Here is a 22397-nt window from a genome sequence, read left to right on the forward strand (position 1 = left end):
TTTGAAAAGAAAGCCGGAACTGGATTGCTTTTCCTAAAAAATGGTTTATTAAATCTTGTGTGTTAACAAATAATATGTTTTCCAAGGTTGTTGTAGTGGTACAATGGTGAGTATTTCCGCTTGTCACTCGAGTTATTATGTTCTAGAGGTCGTTGTAATACAAGGGTGAGCATTCCTGCTTGTCACTCGAGTGACCTGAGTTTGATCCCGAACAATAATAAGTTTAATATTGTTTTGACAATTTTAGTCATATTTAAAATTAGATTACTTTTTGTAACGACGATTGATAAAATCTGGTGTGTTGACAAATATTATATTTTTCGAAAGTCGTCATTGTAGAGTGGTGAGTATTCCCACGAGTTTGATCCCCCGTAGCGACGATTTTTTAATTTTCTTTTGAATTTGAAATTTGGTAGTGGTGAACCGGATGATTTGGGTTTGTTCCCCAACAATGAAATTCGGGATTGGATTTCTTTTTCTCTCGTATGTTAACAAATAATATATTTTTCAGAGGTCGATGTAATACAGTAGTGAGTATTCCCGCTTGTCACTCGAGAGACCTGAGTTTGAACCCTGACAATAATAAGTTTAATTTTCTTTTGACAATTTTCACCGGATTTGGAATTTGGATTACTTGTTCCGAATCTTCGATTGATAAAATCTAGAGCGTTAACAATGGATCACTTTTTCTAAAGACGATTGGTAAAATCCAGAGCGTTAACAAATAATTTATCTTTTATGAGTTATTGAAGTATAGTGGTAAGTATTCCTGCCTGTCACTCGGTGACCCGAGTTCAATCCTCGGCAACGACGATTTTAGTTGTTTTCTTTTTTTAGTTTTAACAGAACTCGAAATTGGACAGCGGGGAACCTGTCATGTCGGTAGTTTGGGTTCGATCCCCAACAACGATAGTTTGACAAAAGTCGAAACTAGATTGCTTTTCCTAAAAAATGTTTTATGAAATCTTGTGTGTTAACAAATAATATGTTTTCAGATGAGTGGTAATGGTGAGTATTTTCATTTGTAACTTGAGTTATTATGTTCCAGAGGTCATTGTAGTACAAGGGTGAGCATTCTTGCTTGTCACACGAATGACCTGAGTTTGATCCCCAATAATGACAAGCTTAATTTTGTTTTGACAATTTTAATCGGATTCAAAATTGGATTACTTTTTCTAACGGCCATTGTTTTGACAAGTTTACTAAGTTCCTTTCATTTAACTATATCTCGACCATCACAATACAAACCTTACTAAATATAAACATGTTTTCAATCGCCACTATATCATATAGCATTTAAATCATGATATAATATGAGAACATTTATTATCTTTCGTAGAACATATTTGACGATGACAAAACGTCTCCAGCAAGACCATAGAAACATTCGAGACATACATTTTAGACTAGTCGACCGAATTTATAAACCTAGAGCTCTCATACCAACTTTAAGAACCTTATTTTCCCTAATCCTATTTTTCCTAATAAAACAAAGACTCCACTACTAGTTTTTAGTAGATTACTACATTGCAACTTCCCCTTCACAATATAAACCTTAATAAATCTAAACCGCATCAATACATTAATTAACTTTCATATTCAGTACAAGGTAAATTATATCATAACAAAACACCATCATTTATTATCTTTTGTAAGACATACCTAACGATGAATGTATGTCGGTTGAAGAACAATGGAATGTATGTCTACACTTTCTAAAAACCTAGGGCTATAATACTTACGATAATGCCCATAATTTTTTTTCCCTAAATTAGAGACGTCACTACATGCATGCCTTATTTAACATATGCAGAAATTTGAAATAAAATATATACAATTGAAGTCATGGACTTACACAATTAATTTAAAAAAAGAAAATTAAAAATAACATAGTTGTTAAGGATAGTTGACCGTTTATTAGAAGTATATTTGTCTGTATTACCGCTTACCATATTTGCCCTTTTGTTAAAGGCAAATATATTGTATTCATTTATTATTCTTTCTTTCTTATTGTTCTTTCCATATTATTTATAATTTACCATATTTCTCCATTCTGTAGATGATTATAAATAGAGAATTTTCACCACCATTTAGGTGTGGTGGTTTCAGCGAACATTTTCATGGTATTACAGCCATTTTGGTTTAACAACACTGATCCTTTCTTCTCTATGGCTTTCGAATCTTCCCATCATCTTCTTCCTTTCAACACTCTAATCCATATGATCACCATCAAACTTTCTTCCTCCAATTATCTTCTTTGGAAAAGCCAACTTCACCCTCTCCTTGAGAGTCAAGACATGATAGGCTATGTTGATGGAACTATGGTTCCACCACCTCGCTTTGAACCAGAAATCTCCTCAACACTCAACCCCAAATATATGGCGTGGTGAGCAGCCGATCAACGACTTCTCTGTCTCCTACTCTCTTCTCTCACCGAGGAAGCCATTGTTGTCGTCGTTGGTCTCTCTATTGCACGTGATGTTTGGCTTGCGTTGGAAACTACGTTCAGCCATCATTTGAAAGCTCGTGAACTGAGACTCAAGGATGACTTGCAACTGATGAAACGTGGCACCAAACCTGTAGCTGAGTATGCCCGTGCCTTCAAAACAATTTGTGACCACTTCCATGCCATTGGCAGACCCGTCGAGGACATTGATAAAGTGCACTGGTTCCTTCGTGGACTCGGCACAGATTTTTCATCTTTTTGTATTGCTCAGATGGCTCTCACCCCTATCCCCTGTTTTTGCAGATTTAGTATCTAAAGCTAAAAGTTTTGAGCTATTTCAGCACTCCCTTTAGTCCTCTCACTCCACTCCTACAGCATTCATAACCACTAATCGGGGTTGCACCCATGGAAGTCACCCTACTTCCTCTAGCAACCAGCAAGGTCGTTCTTATTTCCACAAAAATAACTCTTCCAATCGAGCATGAACCCACTCAGGTCAGGATCGTCGACAACCTCACTGTCAAATATCCTGCAAAGAAAGCCATTATGCGGACCGTTGCAACCAATGGTATGTTCGACCTGATTCTACTCATGCTTACCTTGCTGAAGCCTTTAACATGTCATGTTCTATTGCTAGACCCCATGTTGCTGATTGGTTTCTTGATACTGGGGCTTCAGTCCATATGACCGCCGACCCGTCTATTTTGGATCAGTCTAAAAATTACACGGGTAAGGACTCTGTGATCGTAGGAAACGGTGCATCCCTACCCATTACTCACACCGGTATTTTTTCTCCAATTCTAAATATTCACTTATTAGATGTCTTGGTTGTCTCTCATATCAATAAAAATCTTCTTTCAATCAGTAAATTAACGTATGATTTTTCTCTCTCCGTTACATTTTCTAATAATCTTCTTACTATCAAGAATTGTCAAACAGGAAGGGTGGTGGCAATCGGTAAAAGAGATGAATGGCTATATATGCTGGAGCGCGATAACTCTGCTTTTATTTCAGTCCTTAGAAACAAATCTTTACGTGCTTCATATGATTTATGGCATGCTCGCCTGGGTCATGTGAATCATTTTTTTATTTCTTTTTTAAATAGAAAAGATTCTCTTACATCTTTATTGCTTTCTCCATCACTATGTACTACTTGTCAGCTTGCGAAAAGTCATCGATTGCCTTATTTCGGCAATGAACGTATGTCGTCTCATGTGTTAGGTCTTATTCATTGTGATCTTTGGGGTCCTTCCCCCATCAAATCAAATATGGGTTTTCTTTATTGTGTTATTTTTATTGATGATTATTCTGGATTCACTTGGCTTTACCTTTAAAATTTAAATCTGATTTCTTTGATATTTTTCTTTAATTTCAAAAAATTTTGGAAAATCAATATTCTTCTCATATCAAGGTATTTTGAAGCGATGGAGGTACTGAATTTACTAGCACTTGTTTCAAAACTTATTTACGTACTTCTGGCATCCACCATCAACTCTCTTGTCCATATACACCTACTCAAAATGGTCGTATTGAGAGAAAACACCGTCATGTGACTGAGACTTGCATGACTCTTCTCTTTCACTCCCATATTTCTCCTAGTTTTTGGGTTGATGCCTTCAGCACTGCAGCTTATATTATCAACCAGTTGCCTACTCCACTTCTTGGAGGTAAGTCACCCTTTGAACTCCTCTATGGCTACTCTCCGCATTATGACAATTTTCATTCCTTTGGTTGCCGTGATTATCTTTACTTGCGTTATTATATGCTTAATTAGTTTTCTCCCTGCAACATTTCTTGTATTTTTTTGGGATATAATCCTGCTCATAAAGAGTTATGCTATCTTGATCCTGCCACCACTAAGCTATATATCACCCGCCATGCTCAATTTGATGAAACTCACTTTCCTGCTATCCCTAACTCCCACGCCCAACCTCTTTTCTCTCTTCATATCTCAAATTTTTTGAAACCACATCTTTATCATATTGATTCATCCCCCCTACCACTTCATCATCGCACATTCCTCGATCCAGTTCATCCCCGTGTGATATTTGTTCTAACCTTGTGGATGAGTTTGTGCAGGTTGATATTTCTCGTGCAAATTCCGCTTTGCCACCCTCGACTTTTGATCTGACCTCTATTGAACCTATTGTTGATTCCTCTTCTTTCAACTATCATCCTATGATCACACGAGGCAAAGTTGGTATATTCAAGACTTGTCATCCAGCAATTCTTGGTATTTTTGGCTCATCTAGACTTCTTTCTACTCTTCTTGCATCCACTGAGCCAAAAGAATTCAAATCTGCGACTAAGAATCCTGCTTGGGTTACTGCCATGGACAAAGAAATTCAAGCATTACAACAAAATGATACTTGGACTTTGGTTCCTCGCCCTACAAACACCAACATCGTGGGTCTAGATATGGGTGTTTCGTATTAAATATTTGCTTGACAGATCCGCCGAGCGTTTCAAGGCTCGTCTTGTTGCCAAAGGTTATACTCAGGTTTCTGGTCTTGACTACACTGACACTTTCAGTCCAGTTGTCAAAGCTACCACTGTCCCGTGTTGTGCTTTCTATTGCAGTCTCAAATAAATGGCCTCATTGACAACTTGATGTCAATAATGCTTTTCTCAATGGAACTCTTATTGAACGTGTTCATATGGAACAACCTTCTGGGTATATTCATCCTCGATTTTTCACTCATGTTTGTCTATTAAAGAAAGCCCTCTATGGCTTAAAGCATGCTCCTCGCGCTTGGTTTCAGCATTTTAGCTCATTTCTTCTCACACTTGGTTTTTCTTGCAGTCGCGCTGACACGTCCCTTTTTGTCTTTCACCAGCAATCTAACCTTATCTATTTGCTTCTTTATGTTGATAACATTATTGTTACAAGCAACAACTCATCTCTTATTGACAGCTTTACTCGCAAGCTTCATTATGAGTTTGCTACCAAAGATTTGGGTTCTCTCAGTTACTTTCTTGATCTTGAAGTTTCACCCACTCCTGATGGTCTCTTTATTAGTCAGTTAAAATATGCTCAAGATATTCTTACTCGTGCTCAGTTGCTCGATAGCAAACTAGTCTACACTCCCATGGTTGTTTCTCAACACCTGATTGCTGATGGTTCTCCTTTCTCTAATCCTACTCTCTATATATCTCTTGTTGGCGCCATTCAGTACATGACTATTATGCGTCCAGATATTGCTTATGATGTCAATTCTGTCAGCCAATTCTTGCATGTCCCTACTGCAGATCACTTTCTTGCTGTCAAATGTATTCTTCGCTATGTCAATGGAACACTCTACTTTGGTCTTACCTTTCGTCCATCACCTATTCCTAGTATGCTAGTCGCTTATTCGACTGCTCACTGGGCTGGTTGTCCTAGTACTTGACGTTCTACATTCAGCTATTCTATTTATCTTGGTAACAATCACGTTTCTTGAAGTGCCAAAAAGCAACCTACTATCTCACGGTCCAGCTATGAATCTGAGTATCGTGCTCTTGCCACGACTGTTGCTGAACTTTTGTGGGTTACGCATCTTTTGCTTGACCTCAAGATCTCTATTTCACAGCAGCCCTTACTCTAATCCCGTTTCTCACAAGCACGCTAAACATGTTGAACTAAATTATCTTTTCCTTCAAGAACTTGTTATTGCTGGCAAATTTCATACACAATATGTACCTTACCGTCTCCAAGTTGCTGACATTTTCACAAAAAGTATTTCTCGATCTCTCTTCGAATTTTTCATATTCAAGCTTCACGTTTGTTCAAATTCGACGCTCAGCTTGCGGAGGTGATAAGGATTTTTAGGCAAATATCTAGATATTTGCCTTACATTACGGCTTACCATATTTGCAGTTTTATTAAAGGAAAATATATTGAATTCATTTATTATTCTTTACTTTTATTGCTCTTTTCATATTATTTGTAATTTACCATGTATCTTTCTTTTGTAAATGATTATAAATAGAGAACTTTCACCCCATTTAGGTGGGGTGAATTTAGCAAACATTTTCAATAGTCTTTGAAAAAAAAAAAAAAAAGAGACCTCCTATTAACTACTAAATGAAAATCAATGCATACTAGTGCCCTATCCTGATTTTCATGGATGTTTAAGCAATCATCGTAAGTCACGTGGTGAAGAAACAAGTTTGAGGAGGAATGATAAACTGTAGCTCCCAAATTCGAGGAAAACCCAAGAACACGGTACCCAAAATCGTAACTCACGATTGAGAACTCGATTAAGCTAACTTCTTGCTCTAATTAGTTGTCCCTACCTAATAATTTATAGATGAATAATTCTCAAACGTCTAGAATTGTCATTAATTCTGCCAAAAATACCTACTCCGATTAAAGCCTTTCTGACCTTAGATTTGAATTCTAGCCTTTGAATGAGATGATCTATGAACATTCTAGATTGTGTCAAATTTTGGAGGAGATCTAATGGCTAGATTTTGAGATTAAATAGATTTTGGGTAGAGGGTCGCCCTCAAAGTTTTGATTCTAGCCAAAAGGGTATTTTTGTAATTATCCATATTTTTAGGGGCGTTTTGGTAATTTGGCCATTTTTACCATTTTAATATTATTTTCTAAAATTTTCTCCAATTTTCATGGTTATTTGCTTCCAAAACATTGTACAACCTATTAGAATCATACATTACCTCTTATTAGAGGCCTTGGGTGTTACATACACTAAAAGAAATTCTTCTAAACCATTCCTTTTGCTTAAATGAAGAATAAGAAAGAGGTTCCATGAATAAATCGGGTCCTAATAACCTCTGGAAATGGCTGCCTCATAAGTTTTTTTTGGTAGAGCTCCGGCGAGGAAACTATTTCCAACGAACTTTAGAGATTAATAACTTAGGCTACGATCCACGAGAAGGTATGAAACTTATCTCAAGCCCTTCCTTGTAACACCATCTTCAAGTTTCATGAAGAAATCGAGGGGAGAAATCCTGTGATCGGAGTTGTGGAGGAGAATTTTCAAGTGGCGGCATTATGCGTTGCGTGCGTCTTCTTCCTATCTAGACGATGTCATATAAAAAAAATGACTCTCCATTGATTTTTCTCAATTTTAACTCTCTTACAGACCATTTCTCATGAAATATTTTATGGTTCCAGAAACTCGAACATCGACGACGAAGGAGGTCTCGAACATCGACGACGAGGTAAGTACCCATCAAAAAATACTTGTAGGAATTACTTGAATCTTTGTATGAACCCTAAACTAAGTATGATTTAATGGATTATGAAAGAAAAATACCAAGAACCGAGACTTAAGGCTCTATACTGATCAAATTACTCCAGATTTAAGTAACGTTAAAATAACCCACTAAATGAACTCTGCTGCCTATAAAAATTTAATTATGAGCAAATTATGGCATGTTAAGATTATATATGAAATTTGGCGGTGATTGGATAAGGTTAAGTAGCTATACCAAGAAACGGTGTAAAATTACCATAATACCCTTAAGGTAAGTTATCTTCGGTTCATGCTCTAAATGACCTCAAAATATTATGAAACTTTATAGTATATCTTATTTTATGATGTTTAATAACGTGAAGTTTCAAAGTCACTAGGACACGTTAAGTAGCAAAACTAAGAATTAAGGGGTAAAATGATCAAAATAACCCTCGGACTCTTTATGATATCAAGATCTAAACATACTCCAAATGACCTACTACTTTTTATATGGTCTATTCCTAAGGACATGAAGGTACGTTCAAGATTTCATGTTGATTTGATCAAGTTTGGAACCTAAACCAAGTTAGGGCCTTCACTTAAAAGAAAGTACTTCAAGGAATTCTTACCGACGGTTCAAGATTCTTCTTCTAGAACTCTATAAAGAATATATTATGACTCTATGACTTTTTGGAATAACTGTGGCATGTTACAATGCTTGGTTCACAAGCTTAAGATGACATGTTACAACTTATGCCTCAAGAAATAAAGAAACTTAGAAACTTATAAGCTCTACAACTACCAAGGTAACAAGAATGCTAGGTAGTACTCAAGGGTAAGGGACCAAGGTCTTCATACTCAGAAACTCAAGAAACTCCTAAGACCTCCCACCATATAGAATGTTCATGGCTCAGACTACACTGCTTAGAACGTATGAAGCCTTGAGCGTAGGTATTCAGACTACGTCACATGGAATGTATGAAGCCTTGGACATAGATATTCAAGTTGTATCACATGGCAAACACTAGATGAAAGATTTTAGACTATGGTACTTGGAACATATTATGCCTTGAGCGTAGGTATTCAGACTATGCCGCTTGGAATGCAGGAAGCCTTGGGCATAGGAATTCAGGTTCTATCACAATGCAAGCCATGGATGTAGAATTAGACTACATCACTTGGAACATAAGAAACTTTGGATGTAGATTTTCAGATAGTATCACATGGCAAGCCCTAGATGCAGGTTCAAACTATGTTTCTTGGAACGTATGAAGCCTTGGACATGGGTTGTCAGGTTCATGACTGATAACATAAATCCTATGGGGAGTGTCTTGGAGAACGAACCAAGAACCTAAAAAGTAACCATGAACGAGACAACGATCAAGGACTAGAACATGGATCAAGATCTAAATTTTAAAAACAAGAACCGAGAACCATAGTACTAAGACCCTTAGATCAAAACCAAGGTTGAGACCTCAGAATCCTAGGACCAAGGTCTTCAAGAGAGATCACGATAAGAATTCACAAGTCAAGAACATAACTAATGGGGCCTAAGTACTTGCAACAAGAACCTAAACAAGAAAAGAAAGAGTATTATACCCTAGCATACCAAGGACATGATTAAGAGCCTACAAGTAGGCTACTTATTGAGTCTACTATCAGCCTACATGCTATCTTGGAAATCATTGACAACCCGCATGATCAACATCCTCCTATAGGACAGAGCCATTGGGCAAGAAAATCAAATAAACTATCAAGTTATACATCCATAACCAACCTCATGCCTAACTCAAAGGTTCCATACTGAAGTTGAAAGGGAAGTTAAAGCTCTGCAGACACTGTATCGACACAATTACCTACATGCTAACTTGAAAATAACATCAATGACTTTTTTCCATAAGGCACTTAGCTTTAATTATTTTTTTCCCTAGAAACTACTCTACCCATTTTTATTGATGAGTAATGCATTTAATAAATACGAACTATATGAATAAATATCTTATCTTATCCTTATTGACAAAATGAGATTTATTTTAATAAAAAACATAATTTTTTCGCAATTGGATAACATAAATTAGTACCCAATAATTTTCACAAATCTAGTATATAACATCTAATCATCCACTTTCTCCATATATTTCTACCCAACCTTCCAAAATATATATATATATAAATTTCAATCCATTGAAATTGTCTATCCAAATCTTAACATTCTATAATTGTTATTAGACCTATTCGTATAAATAATTTTAGAATAATTAAATTGTGTCTTTGTTTAAAAGTAAAAGGTATGATAATAATATTTGCACATGGATTTCTTTAATGTCCAAATAAAATAAATGAAAGAAATAATAATACATTCAATCAAAAAATTTGCCACTAAGTGAGCCTTTGGTGTAGTGATATGATTCTTGCACATTAATTTTTCTTTCCTAATCGAGGTACATACATGAAATTGTAGTAATGCAAAATATGAGATAAATGATGGATATCATATCCAAGTCTTGACCATATATATTTTATTTACATTTACTTACACTCATAAGATCTATAAGAAACAAATATATTATTTTTTTAAAGTTCGTAGATTTATTACACACATATCTTACAAGTATTTGTGGTCCCATGGTCCAGTGGTTAGGACATTGGACTTTGAATTCAATAACTCAAGTTCAAATCTTGGTGGGTCGGACCTAAATTTCTTCACAAAATTTCTTACTAAAAAAGATTTATTTCTATTTGGAACCTAATAGTTAGGACTTAGAAAAAAATCAATAACTCACTCATAAGAAAAGTCCTTCCCGCATCAAGCACTAATATAGTTTTAACGCCTAATTAGATCGGGTAATCATTTGAATTAAGAACATAAGCCCGTTACTTTTTATTTCTCTATCATTGGAGTATAGGGCTCTATCCATTTATTCATTCGACCCACCCCACTTGACTTGACTTTTTTTTTCCGCATCAAGAATTCAAACAAGGTTTGGCCTAATTTAGTAAGGTAAAAATATTACTAGAATTTTTCATTGATACGACATGCTGCTTTTTCCATTCATTTCTTTCAGGATCAGTCGCGGTCTTACAAACTCTACCGATAGTATGAACGAATCTGTTTCTTCATAGAAATGTGTAAAAGATGCTAGCCGCACTTAAAAGTAAAGGTATGATAATATCCGCAACTTATTCAAGAAAGCATAATTTTGTTTCCTCAGGAAGCGCTCAACTTAATCTTCTAAAGCTAAAGAAAGACTAAATTTTGAAGAAAATGGATTGTAAAAAGATTTCGATCCTTACCCCAGAATTTTACACAAATAATTTTCTTCAATTGGACACATTCTGAGTCTTGTTAACCTTCATGGTCTTCTATGGAAATATTCCTTGGGGGTGCAAAAATCAAACCGGGTATGTCTCTCTTGACAAATTTATGTGTAGGCTCAGATTTAATGTTTGAGCTTCAACCTTCTTCCTTTAATAGCGGACAAAATCGGGAAGTTGTTTTTGAGGCACCTTCAACACTTTATTTCTTTGCCAAACTTGTGGGTAATCTCATTTAGAAGGAGTAGAAGCAAATTTGAAGGAAAATGGTTGACTATGGCTCCCAAATTTGGAATTAATCTGATAGTAAGAAACCCAAAATCTTAGGGGCTGTCCAAACTCATAGTTGAAGACTCAAATTAGCTCGATTCTTTTTCCAAACCAAAACCCCTACTTCAGGATTTATAGAGGGAGATTAAACCGACAATAAAACTTTTAGATTGCTGTGAATTTGAGATTGAGTTCATAAAATTTTTGCAATATATATTATCTATGATTAGTGGGCAACTGATTTGCATGTTTAATTTGGCCATTGGATTTGATGAGTTGTGTCTCTTCTATAAGATACTTGATTCGATTCTTGTTTTTGTCTTTAGAACTTAGACCTTAAGTTCTATCATAGTTTTCTATGTTCTTTTCACGATCTACCCTAAGAACCTTGGCTTTGAGATATGAGGTCTTAACCTGTTTTATGTTCTAAAAACTTTAGTTCTAAGGTTCACGGTTCTAAGTCTTAAACACTTGGGCCTTGTTCCGTATTCTAATTTTTATTCTTGTCTTAAGCTTAGCCTTGTTCTAAGTTCTTTCCTTAGTTCTTCTTTTGTTACAATAGACATTTCCTCTAATATGTACGGTATGAGTAATGAACGTGACAATATGTGTCTAAGGCTTCATTCATTTCAAGACACACAGTTTGTTTTTACGTCCAAGGCTTCTTGTGTTCCAAGCAACATATTCTGAACCTGCCTCCATGGCTTTATGCATTTCCTGTGGTACAACCTAAAACTTACACCTAAGGCTTCTTACAATCAAAGCGATGTAGTCTGAAACCCGCATCCAAAACTTTTTACCTTTCAAGTGATGTAGTATGTAGACCTATACCAAAGACTTCATACGTTCTAAGCGGTGTAGTATGAATACCTATGCTGAATGTTTCATATGTTCTGAGTGTCGTAGTCTGAATACCTACACTCATTTGGTTTCATACATTGTAAGTGATTTAGTCTGAAATCTACATCTAATCCTTTTTACCTTCCAAGCATTGCAGTCTACAAACCTACATCCAAAATTTGTTACGTTTCAAGTGATGTAGTATGAGTCATGAACACATTGTATCATAGGACATGAGAACCACCTACATCAAAAATTTGTTATGTTTCAAGTGATATAGTATGAGTCATGAACACATTGTACCATAGGACATGAGGACCATGGTTCTTTATTATGGAGTGGTACCAAACATTCTTCTTTTCTTAATTCCTATACGCCTTGTGTTGGTCTTTTCCTTGGTTTTTGTCCATAGAACATTCCATTAGTTTCATGTATTCTTAGGTTCTTAATTATTGAGGATTGAGTCATAAAATACTTTTTTATGGCCAACAACAATCTCATAAATTAGGAACTCATCATAATAACGGATCTTGATTAGAGTCACAAGGATTATTTCATTTAAGTCTTAACTTTTCCCCCAGTTTGGTTTTAGTTCTAAATTTGATCTAAGTAACTTAAACTCCAATATATAGATCTTTATGTCCTCGTGCATAAACCTTTATTAAAGTCTTAAGTTATTTAAGGGCATGTGGACTTTGAAATATCTAAAGGTAACCTAAAGGCATTTAGTCATTTTATCTATAAGTCTTGATTTAGCCTCTAAACGTGTTCTAACTATTTTGAAACTTTACATAATCCATGATCATCATGAAACAAGGTCGATTACAAAATCTTATGTTATTTAGAGGTCATTTAGGTCTTGAACAGAAGACAACCGTCATGGGGGCATTTTGGTCATTTGCATCATTTATTGGTTTAGCCAATTATCTTTATCCAATGACTACCAAATTTAATATATGCCCTCAACATGTCATATTATCTTTAGCCTTAAAATTTCATGGACAACCATGTTTATTTAGTGAATTATTTTTTATGTTACTTGGTTATGAAGAAAAACTCTCCTTAACTTATGGTTCTTAGTATTTTTTCTTTCATATGCCCTTAATCCAGGCTTAACTTAAGATTCATACTAGAAATCAAACGGTTCCTATAAGTATTTCTTAAAGAAAATGTTCTAGATGATTTTATACCTCATCATTGGTGTTCGGGACCTCCATTTTCGAGTTTTTTTTGATACTTGAATGACTCCAAATTTTCTTTGACAAACTCTTTAGAGTGTATAATTTCTAGAACCATAAATTTGCTTTTCAAAGAATGAGTTAGTAAGAATGTTAAAATTTAGAAAAAAAACTAACAGAGTGCTGGATTTTAGGTTTGCGAGGCCGCCTCAATTGAATCGCTCACGCCATTCTTTTCTTCCTTTCAAAGAAAGAAGAAACGTGTGAACCGTTGTACTGCTATTTGAAAATCAATCATCTTAGCTCTGTTTTGAGAATTTCTCCCCTCAATTTCATGAAACTTAAAGATAGAATTTCAAGGTAGATCTAGGGACTAACTTCTTACCATCAAGTGTAATGTAGCTCAAGTTATAGCTGGTCGAATTTGGATAAAAATAGGGTTCAACGTATGGAGTAAACCAAGTGGATTTTCTAATTTGTTGAAACAATTGAGGTACTTTTAGGCCATGATTTTTTCACAAAAGTTCGTCCTTATACTTCCCTCGAGCTTAAAATTTCATTTTGAGCGGACAAATCTATTTGTGGACTTCATTTTGGATTTCTTCCCTCGGTCTGCAATTTAACCCATATAAGATTTCTTGAACAGCTAGATCCTTACATCGTTAGGCCATGACTCCTTCATGAACATTGTCAATCTTAGTCCCCAAAAGTTTATGGAATCATCAATTTTGGATGAGAAGGGTTATAGAAAGAAAATTGAAACTTACCCCAATTCTTACTCGAAAATGAATTTCTTAAATTGGGCACTGAGACATATTGGTCTTTGTTAAGAATGAGAAATAAAAATAGAATTGGGATCGAAAGTATGATACAAACTATCACTTAATACTTGAAAATAGAAAAAATATATAACTAACTAAATCTTGTAAATAAATAAAATATTACAGTTAATCAAATCTAAATCTAACCTAAAATATACTACTAACAGATCCTTGAATATCTCAGATATACTCCTAACTAATTATTGAAATACATCTCCAAATATCATATCTTAATACTCCCCTCAAATTGGAGATTGTATGTCAATCACACCCAACTTGTCCTTCAAAAAATCAAACTGATGTCTTCCCAAAGCTTAAATAAAAACATATGTCAATTGCATTTTAGTCGAAACATAACACGGTTTGATGATTCCATCTTGTAACTTTTCTCGAACTATATGACAATCTATTTCAATGTGTTTCGTACGTTTGTGAAAAACTGAATTGGTTGCTATATGTAATGCTGCTTAATTATCACAATATAATAATGCTGGTTCGGACAGTGGAACATTCAAGTCTTGAAGAATGTATCTTAACCAAGTTAACTCTAAACAAGTATTTGCCATAGCTCAATACTTGGCTTCTGGTGATGATCTGGACACATTAGTCTGCTTTTTAGACTTCTATGAAATAATTGAATTTTCGAGGAAAATAAAGAACCCAGAAATAGACCGTCTGGAAGTTCGACAGCCACCCCAATCAGAATCACAATATACTTGTAATCTTAAATTGTTTTCAGATGGTAGTAGGAGTCCTTGACCAGGAGTGCCTTTGATGTATCTCAGAACTCGAAGAGTTGCCTCCCAATGTGGTTTTCTTGGTTCATCATAAATTGGCTAAGCATACGAACTGAATAAGCTATGTCAGGCCTAGTGACAGTCAAATATATTAATCTGCCAATCAACCTCAACTTCTCTCCTTCAATTAAAGAAAGTTTCAGATTCTGCTCCATAGGAAATTTGTCTGGACGTGCTTCTGTAAGACCTGTGTCTTGAAGAATGTCTAGAGCATACTTCCTTTGAGACATAAAAATTTCTTTTCTAGATCGAGAAAATTCAATGTCTAGAAAATATTTCAAATTTCCTAAATCTTTGATAAGAAATTTCTGGAGTAAACTAGTCTTGAGATATTGAATTTCTTTTAGATCATTGCCTGTCAACAAAATATCATCAACATAGATTAGAACTGCAGTGAAAGAAGTAACTTTACTCTTACACTTAGTAAATAAAAAGTAATCTTCTTTGGATTGAGTGTAGCCTGCATTTTGTATAGTTGTAGAAAATATGGAGAACCAATTGCGAGAAGTCTGTTTTAATCCATAAAGAGATTTATGAAGCCGACATACTGTATTCTCTCCCTGTCGGCGAAGACCTGGTGGTAAAGACATTTAGACTTCCTCGTCTAGATTACCATGGAGAAAGACATTTTGAACATCCAACTGATGAGTGAACCATTTTCGAGAAGCAGCAACAGTGAGTAGGCAACGAAGTGTAGTAAGTTTCGCTGTAGGAGAAAATGTTTATGTGTAATCAATACCTTCAACCTGAGTGTATCCCTTTGCTCCAAGTCGAGCTTTATAACGTTCAACATAACCATCAGAGTTGCATTTAATTTTGTATACCCAACGACAACCAATAGCTTTATGACCAAGTAGTAGAGAAACGAGAGACCATGTATGATTACGTTCCAAAGCTGCAATTTCATTATTCATAGCTTGCTGCCATAACGGGTCGCCAACTACCTCGTCATAGGTTTTAGGTTCTGTCTGAGATGTAATAAGAGCTATAAAAGCATGTTGAGTAGGAGAAAAACGAGAGAATGAAAGGTAATGATGAAGGGGATACCTGGTCCCAGTGTCACGACTTGAGCTAGAGGTTAAATGATTGGATCCAGAAGACATCTCATAATCCTTATGCCAAGCTGGAGGCTGTTTAGTACGAGTAGAACGTCGGAGTGGAGCTGATGTATCATGTGGGATAGGATTAGAATTAGTGGGTGAATTTGGAGAAGATGAAGGAGACGACTAAGTAGTAGGTGAAGGGATAGGAGGTGAAGGAATAGAAGGTGGAGGATGGATGTTTGAGTAGGATGGATCATGAAGTGGTACAACATGAGTCGAAGGAGCTAATGTCAAAGTTTATGAAGCTGATGAAAAAAAAAGTCATCTTCACAAAATTTAACATCATGGCTGATAAAGAATTTGTGAGATTGCATGTCATACAACTTGTAACCTTTATGACCACAAGGATATCCTACGAAAACACAAGGAATTTCTCGAGTTTCAAATTTTTACTTAGGATGTACTATAGTTGCATAACATTTACAACCAAAAACTTTAAGATGATGAAATGTAGGTGGTCGATTGTAGAGTGCTTCAAATGGTATCTTGATAAATAACAATTGTGATGGCGTTCTATTTATAAGATAAACAATCGTTAAAATGCACTCTCACCAAAAATTAAGTGGAACCTGTGACTGAAAAAGAAGAGACCTAGCTACATTTAGGATATGGCGATGCTTACGTTCTATGACTCCATTTTGTTGTGGACTATAGACACAAGTGCGCTGAAATTCAATGCCACAAGAAGTAAAGAATGGTTGCAAAGATATAAACTCAGTCCCATTGTCTGATCGAACTATCTTGAAGTAGTATGAAATTGAGTTTGAACGAATTTAACAAAATTCATTAACAAATGATCTACTTCTGACTTATGTTGCATTAGAAAAACTCAAGTACATCGAGTAAAATCATCAACAATAGTGAGAAAAAAACACAAACCAGAATGGGTAGGAATTTTATGTGGTCCCCAAACATCACAATGTATAAGATCAAAGGCAGAATGAGTTGTTATTGAACTTCTTGGGAAAGACAACCTAGTTTGTTTTTCTAGGTGTAAATGCCACAAATTAGATGACTGAGATACTTGATGAGCTGAAAATTTGATTGAAGATGAAGAAATATGATAGAGACCTCTAAATTGTTTAGCTGAACCAATCATCTTCCTCGTTGTCAAGTCCTGCATAACACAAGAATCAGAATAGAAGGTGACATAACATTTCAAGTCATTGGTAAGTTTGCTGATGGACATTAGGTTTAAGTTGAATGAAGGCACACATAAAACGTTGTTTAATTTAAGGTTAGGGCTAAGGGAAATATTGTCAGTATGTGGCACACGTGCTGTCTCTCCATTAGGCAAATTTATTGTAGACATGATGGCAACCTTTGGTTCAGTCATAACAAAAGATTTTGATACTATATGATTTGTAGCTCCACTATCGAGAATCCATGAATTAGAACTCGCAGAGTTAATAGATAATGTAGATATGGGAAACAAACCTGCAACATTGATGTGATTGTCAGAATTACCAGAAGGGCAATGATTGATTGCAGATAAGGCTTGTGCTATCTGTTTTAATTGCTCAGAAGAAAAATTTGGAATGGAATTAGGTGATGGTTCTTCTATATTCAACTGAAAAACATCGGCCATATTTGCAGATGATCAATATCAATGATTATTGTGTTGAATGACTTGTCTTGTCCTTCCAGAATTATTTTTTTGTCGACACCGATCTTCTTATGTCCCCTTCTATCACAAAACGTACAGTGAAACTTCAGGATTCGACACTCATTAATTATATGACCACTTTTATTGCACTCAACTTAATCTAATAAAGCTAAAGAAAAACTAAATTTTATTCTTGAGTGGTACAATCATTCTTCTTTTCTTAATTCATATACACCTTATGTTGGTCTTTTCATTTGTTCTTGTCCCTTGGTCTTTTCCTTTGTTCTTGTCCTTATTTCATGAGTTCTTAGGTTCTTAATTCTTGAGGCTTAGGTCATAAAATACTTTCTTATGGTCTACAAAAATATCATAAATTAAGAACTCACCATAGCAACGGATCTTAATTAGAGTCACAGTCACGAGGTAAGTACCCATCATGGATTTTTTTAAAAAAATACTTGTAGGAATTACTTGAATAGGCTCTATACCAATCAAATTACTCAGGATTCAAGTAACGCTAAAATAACCCACTAAATGAACTCTGTTGCCTATAAAAATTTAATTATGAGCATATTATGACATGTGAAGAATATATGAAATTTGGCGGTGATTGGATAAGGTTAAGTAGCTATACCAAGAAACGGTGTAAAATTACCATAATACCCTTAAGGTAAGTTATCTTCGGTTCATGCTCTAAATGACCTCAAAATGTTATGAAACTTTATAGTAGATCTTATTTTATAATATTTAATGACGTGAAGTTTGAAAGTCATTAGAACACGTTAAGTAGCAAAATTAAGAATTAAGGGGTAAAATGATCAAAATGCCCCTCGGACTCTTTATGATATCAAGATCTAAATATACTCCAAATGACCTACTACTTTTTATATGGTCTATTCCTAAGGACATGAAGGTACGTTCAAGATTTTATGTTGATTTGATCAAGTTTGGAACCTAAACCAAGTTAGGGTCTTCACTTAAAGGAAAGTACTTCAAGGAATTCTTACCGACTATTCAAGATTATTCAAGAACTCTATAAAGAATATATTATGACTTTCAAGATTCTTCAATAACTCAATAAGGAATATATTATGACTCTATGAATTTTTAGAATAATTCTGGCATGTTACAATGCTTGGTTCACAAGCTTAAGATGACATGTTACAACTTATGCCTCAAGAAATAAAGAAACTTAGAAACTTATAAGCTCTACAACTACCACGGTAATAAGAATGCTAGGCACTACTCAAGGGTAAGGGACCAAGGTCTTCATACACAGAAACTTAAGAAACTCCTAAGACCTCCCACCATACAGAATGTTCATGACTCAAACTACACTGCTTAGAACGTTTGAAGCCTTGAGCGTAGGTATTCAGACTATGTCACTTGGAATGTATGAAGCCTGGGACATAGATATTCAAGCTATATCACATGGAAAACACTAGATGAAAGATTTTAGACTATGGTACTTGGAACATATTAAACCTTGAGCGTAGGTAATCAGACTATGCCGCTTGGAATGCAGGAATCCTTGGGCATAGGTATTCAGGTTGTATCAAAAGGCAAGCCATGGATGTAGAATTAGACTACATCGCTTGGAACATAAGAAACTTTGGTTGTAGGTTTTCAGATAGTATCACATGGCAAGCCCTAGATGCAGGTTCAAACAATGTTTCTTGGAACGTATGAAGCCTTGGATATAGGTTGTCAGGTTCATGACTGATAGCATAAATCCTATGGGGAGTGTCTTGGAGAACGAACCAAGAACCTAAAAAGTAACCATGAACGAGACAACGATCAAAGACTAGACCATAGATCAAGATCTAAATTTTAAAAACAAGAACCCAGAACCATAGTACTAAGGCCCTTAGATCAAAACAAAGGTTGAGACCTCAGAATCCTAGGACCAAGGTCCTCAAGATAGATCACGATAAGAATTCACAAGTCAAGAACATAACTAAAGGGGCCTAAGTACTTGCAACAAGAACCCAAACAAGAAAAGAAAGAGTATTATACCCTAGCATACCAAGGACATGATTAAGAGCCTACAAGTAGGCTACTTATTGAGTATACTATCAGCCTACATGCTATCTTGGAAATCATTGACAACCCCCATGATCAACATCCTCCTATAGGACAGAGCCATTGGGCAAGACAATCAAACAAACTATCAAGTGATACATCTATAACCAACCTCACGTCTAACTCAAAGGTTCCATACTAGAGTTGAAAGGGAAGTTGAAACTCTGTAGACACGGTATCGACAACAATTACCTACATGCTAATTTGAAAATAACATCAATGACTTTTTTTTTCCCCAAGGCACTTTTAATTATTTTTTTCCCTAGAAACTATATGAATAAATATCTTATCTTATCCTTACTGACAAAATGAAAAGACATAATTTTTCGCGATTGTATAACATAAATTAGTACCCAATAGTTTTCACAAATCTAGTATCTAACATCTAATCATCCACTTTCTCCATATATTTCTACCCAACCTTCCAATATATATATATATATATATAAACTTCAATCAATTGAAATTGTCTATCCAAATCTTAATCTTCTATAATTGTTATTAGACCTATTCGTATAAATAATTTTAGAATAATCAAACTGTGTCTCTGTTTAAAAGTAAAGGTATGATAATAATATTTGCACATGGACTTCTTTAATGTCCAAATCAAATAAATGAACGAAATAATAATACATTCAATAAAAAAATTTGCCACAAGTGAGCCTTTGGTGGAGTGATATGATTCTTGCACATTAATTTTCCTTACCTAATCGAGGTACATACATGAAATTGTAGTTATGAAAAATATGAGATAATGATGGATAGATATCATATCCAAGTCTTGACCATATATATTTTATTTACATGTACTTACACTCATAAGATCTATAATAAACAAATATATTATATTTTTAAAGTTCATAAATTTATTACACACAAATCTTACAAATATTTGTGGTCCCATGGTTCAGTGGTTAGGACATAGTTAGGACATTGGACAAGACATAGTTAGGACATTGGACTTTGAATCTAATAACCCAAGTTCAATCCTGGTTTGTGGGTCCTGGAAATCAAACCGAGGGCTTAATTTTCTTCACAAAATTTCTTCACTATACTTCCTTTAAAAGATTTGTAACTCTTAGGTTCTTAAGGCTTGAGTCATAAAATACTTTTTTTATGGCAACAACAATCTCATAAATTAGGAACTCATCATAATAACGGATCTTGATTAGAGTCATAAGGATTATTTCATTTAAGCCTTAACTTTTCCCCAGTTTGGTTTTAGTTCTAAATTTGATCTAAGTAACTTAAACTCCAATATTATAGATCTTTATGTCCTCATGCATAAACCTTTATTAAAGTCTTAAGTTATTTAAAGGCATGTGGACTTTGAAATATCGAAAAGTAACCTAAAGGCATTTTAGTCATTTTATCTATAAGTCTTGATTTAGCCTCTAAACGTGTTCTAACTATTTTGAAACTTTACATAATCCATGATCATCATGAAACAAGGTCGATTACAAAATCTTATGTTATTTAGAGGTCATTTAGGTCTTGAATAGAAGACAACCGTCATGGGGGCATTTTGGTCATTTGCATCATTTATTGGTTTAGCCAATTATCTTTATCCAATGACTACCAAATTTAATATATGCCCTCAACATGTCATATTATCTTAAGCCTTAAAATTTCATGGACAACCATGTTTATTTAGTGAATTATTTTTTATGTTACTTGTTTATGAAGAAAAACGCTCCTTAACTTATGGTTCTTCGTATTTTTTCTTCATATTCCCTTAATCCATGCTTAACTTAAGGTTCATACTAGAAATCAAATGGTTCCTATAAGTATTTCTTAAGAAAATATTCTAGATGATTTTATACCTCATCATTGGTGTTCGGCACCTCCATTTTCGATCTTTCAATACTTGAATGACTCAAAATTTTCTTTGACAAACTCTTTAGAATGTATAGGTTCTAGAACCATAAATTTTCTTTTCAAAGAATGAGTTAGTAATAATGTTAAAATTTTAGAAAAAACTAATGGAGTACTGGATTTTAAGTTTGCGAGGCCGCCTCAGTTTAATTGCTCACACCATTCTTTTCTTCATTTGAAAGAAAGAAGATACGTGTGAACCATTGTGCTACTATTTAAAAATCAATCATCTTAGCTAGAATTTCTCCCCTCAATTTCATGAAACTTAAAGATAGAATTTCAAGGTAGATCTAGGTACTAACTTCTTACCATCGAGTGTAATGTAGCTCAAGTTATAGCTTGTCGAATTTGGATAAAAGTAAGGTTCGGCGTATGGAGTAAACCAAGTGGATTTTCTAATTTGTAGAAACAATTGAGGTACTTTTAGGCCATGATTTCTTCAAAAAAGTTCGTCCTTATACTTGAGGGGACAAATCTATGTTTGTGGACTTAATTTTGGATTTCCTCCCTCGGTCTGCAATTCAACCCATAACGCGAAAATAAGATTTCTTGAACAGCTAGATCCTTACATCGTTAGGCCATGACTCCTTCATGAACATTGTCTATCTTAGTCCCCAAACGTTTATGGAATCATCAATTTTGGATGAGAAGGGTTATAGAAAGAAAATTGAAACTTACCCCAATTCTTACTCGAAAATGAATTTCTTAAATTTGGCACTCTCTGGGACATATTGGACTTTGTTTAGAATGAGAAATAGAAATAGAATTGGGATCAAAAGTATGATCTTCATTCATGTTTACCACGTCTAAATAGGATACAAACTATCATCTAAAACCTAAAAATAGAAAAAATATATAAGTGACTCAATCTTGTAAATAAATAA

General features: G+C 34.8%; 1 non-coding gene across 1 annotated transcript; it reads left to right on the top strand.

The window, feature by feature from the left end:
• The first annotated feature begins 10245 nt into the window (after positions 1-10245).
• On the top strand, positions 10246-10317 carry TRNAQ-UUG. Its single transcript has one exon. It is a non-coding gene; the product is annotated as a tRNA-Gln (tRNA).
• The last annotated feature ends 12080 nt before the right edge of the window (positions 10318-22397 follow it).

The sequence above is a fragment of the Cucurbita maxima genome, unplaced genomic scaffold (assembly GCF_002738345.1).
Source record: "Cucurbita maxima cultivar Rimu unplaced genomic scaffold, Cmax_1.0 Cma_Scf00015, whole genome shotgun sequence".
NCBI classification, from domain to species: domain Eukaryota; kingdom Viridiplantae; phylum Streptophyta; class Magnoliopsida; order Cucurbitales; family Cucurbitaceae; genus Cucurbita; species Cucurbita maxima.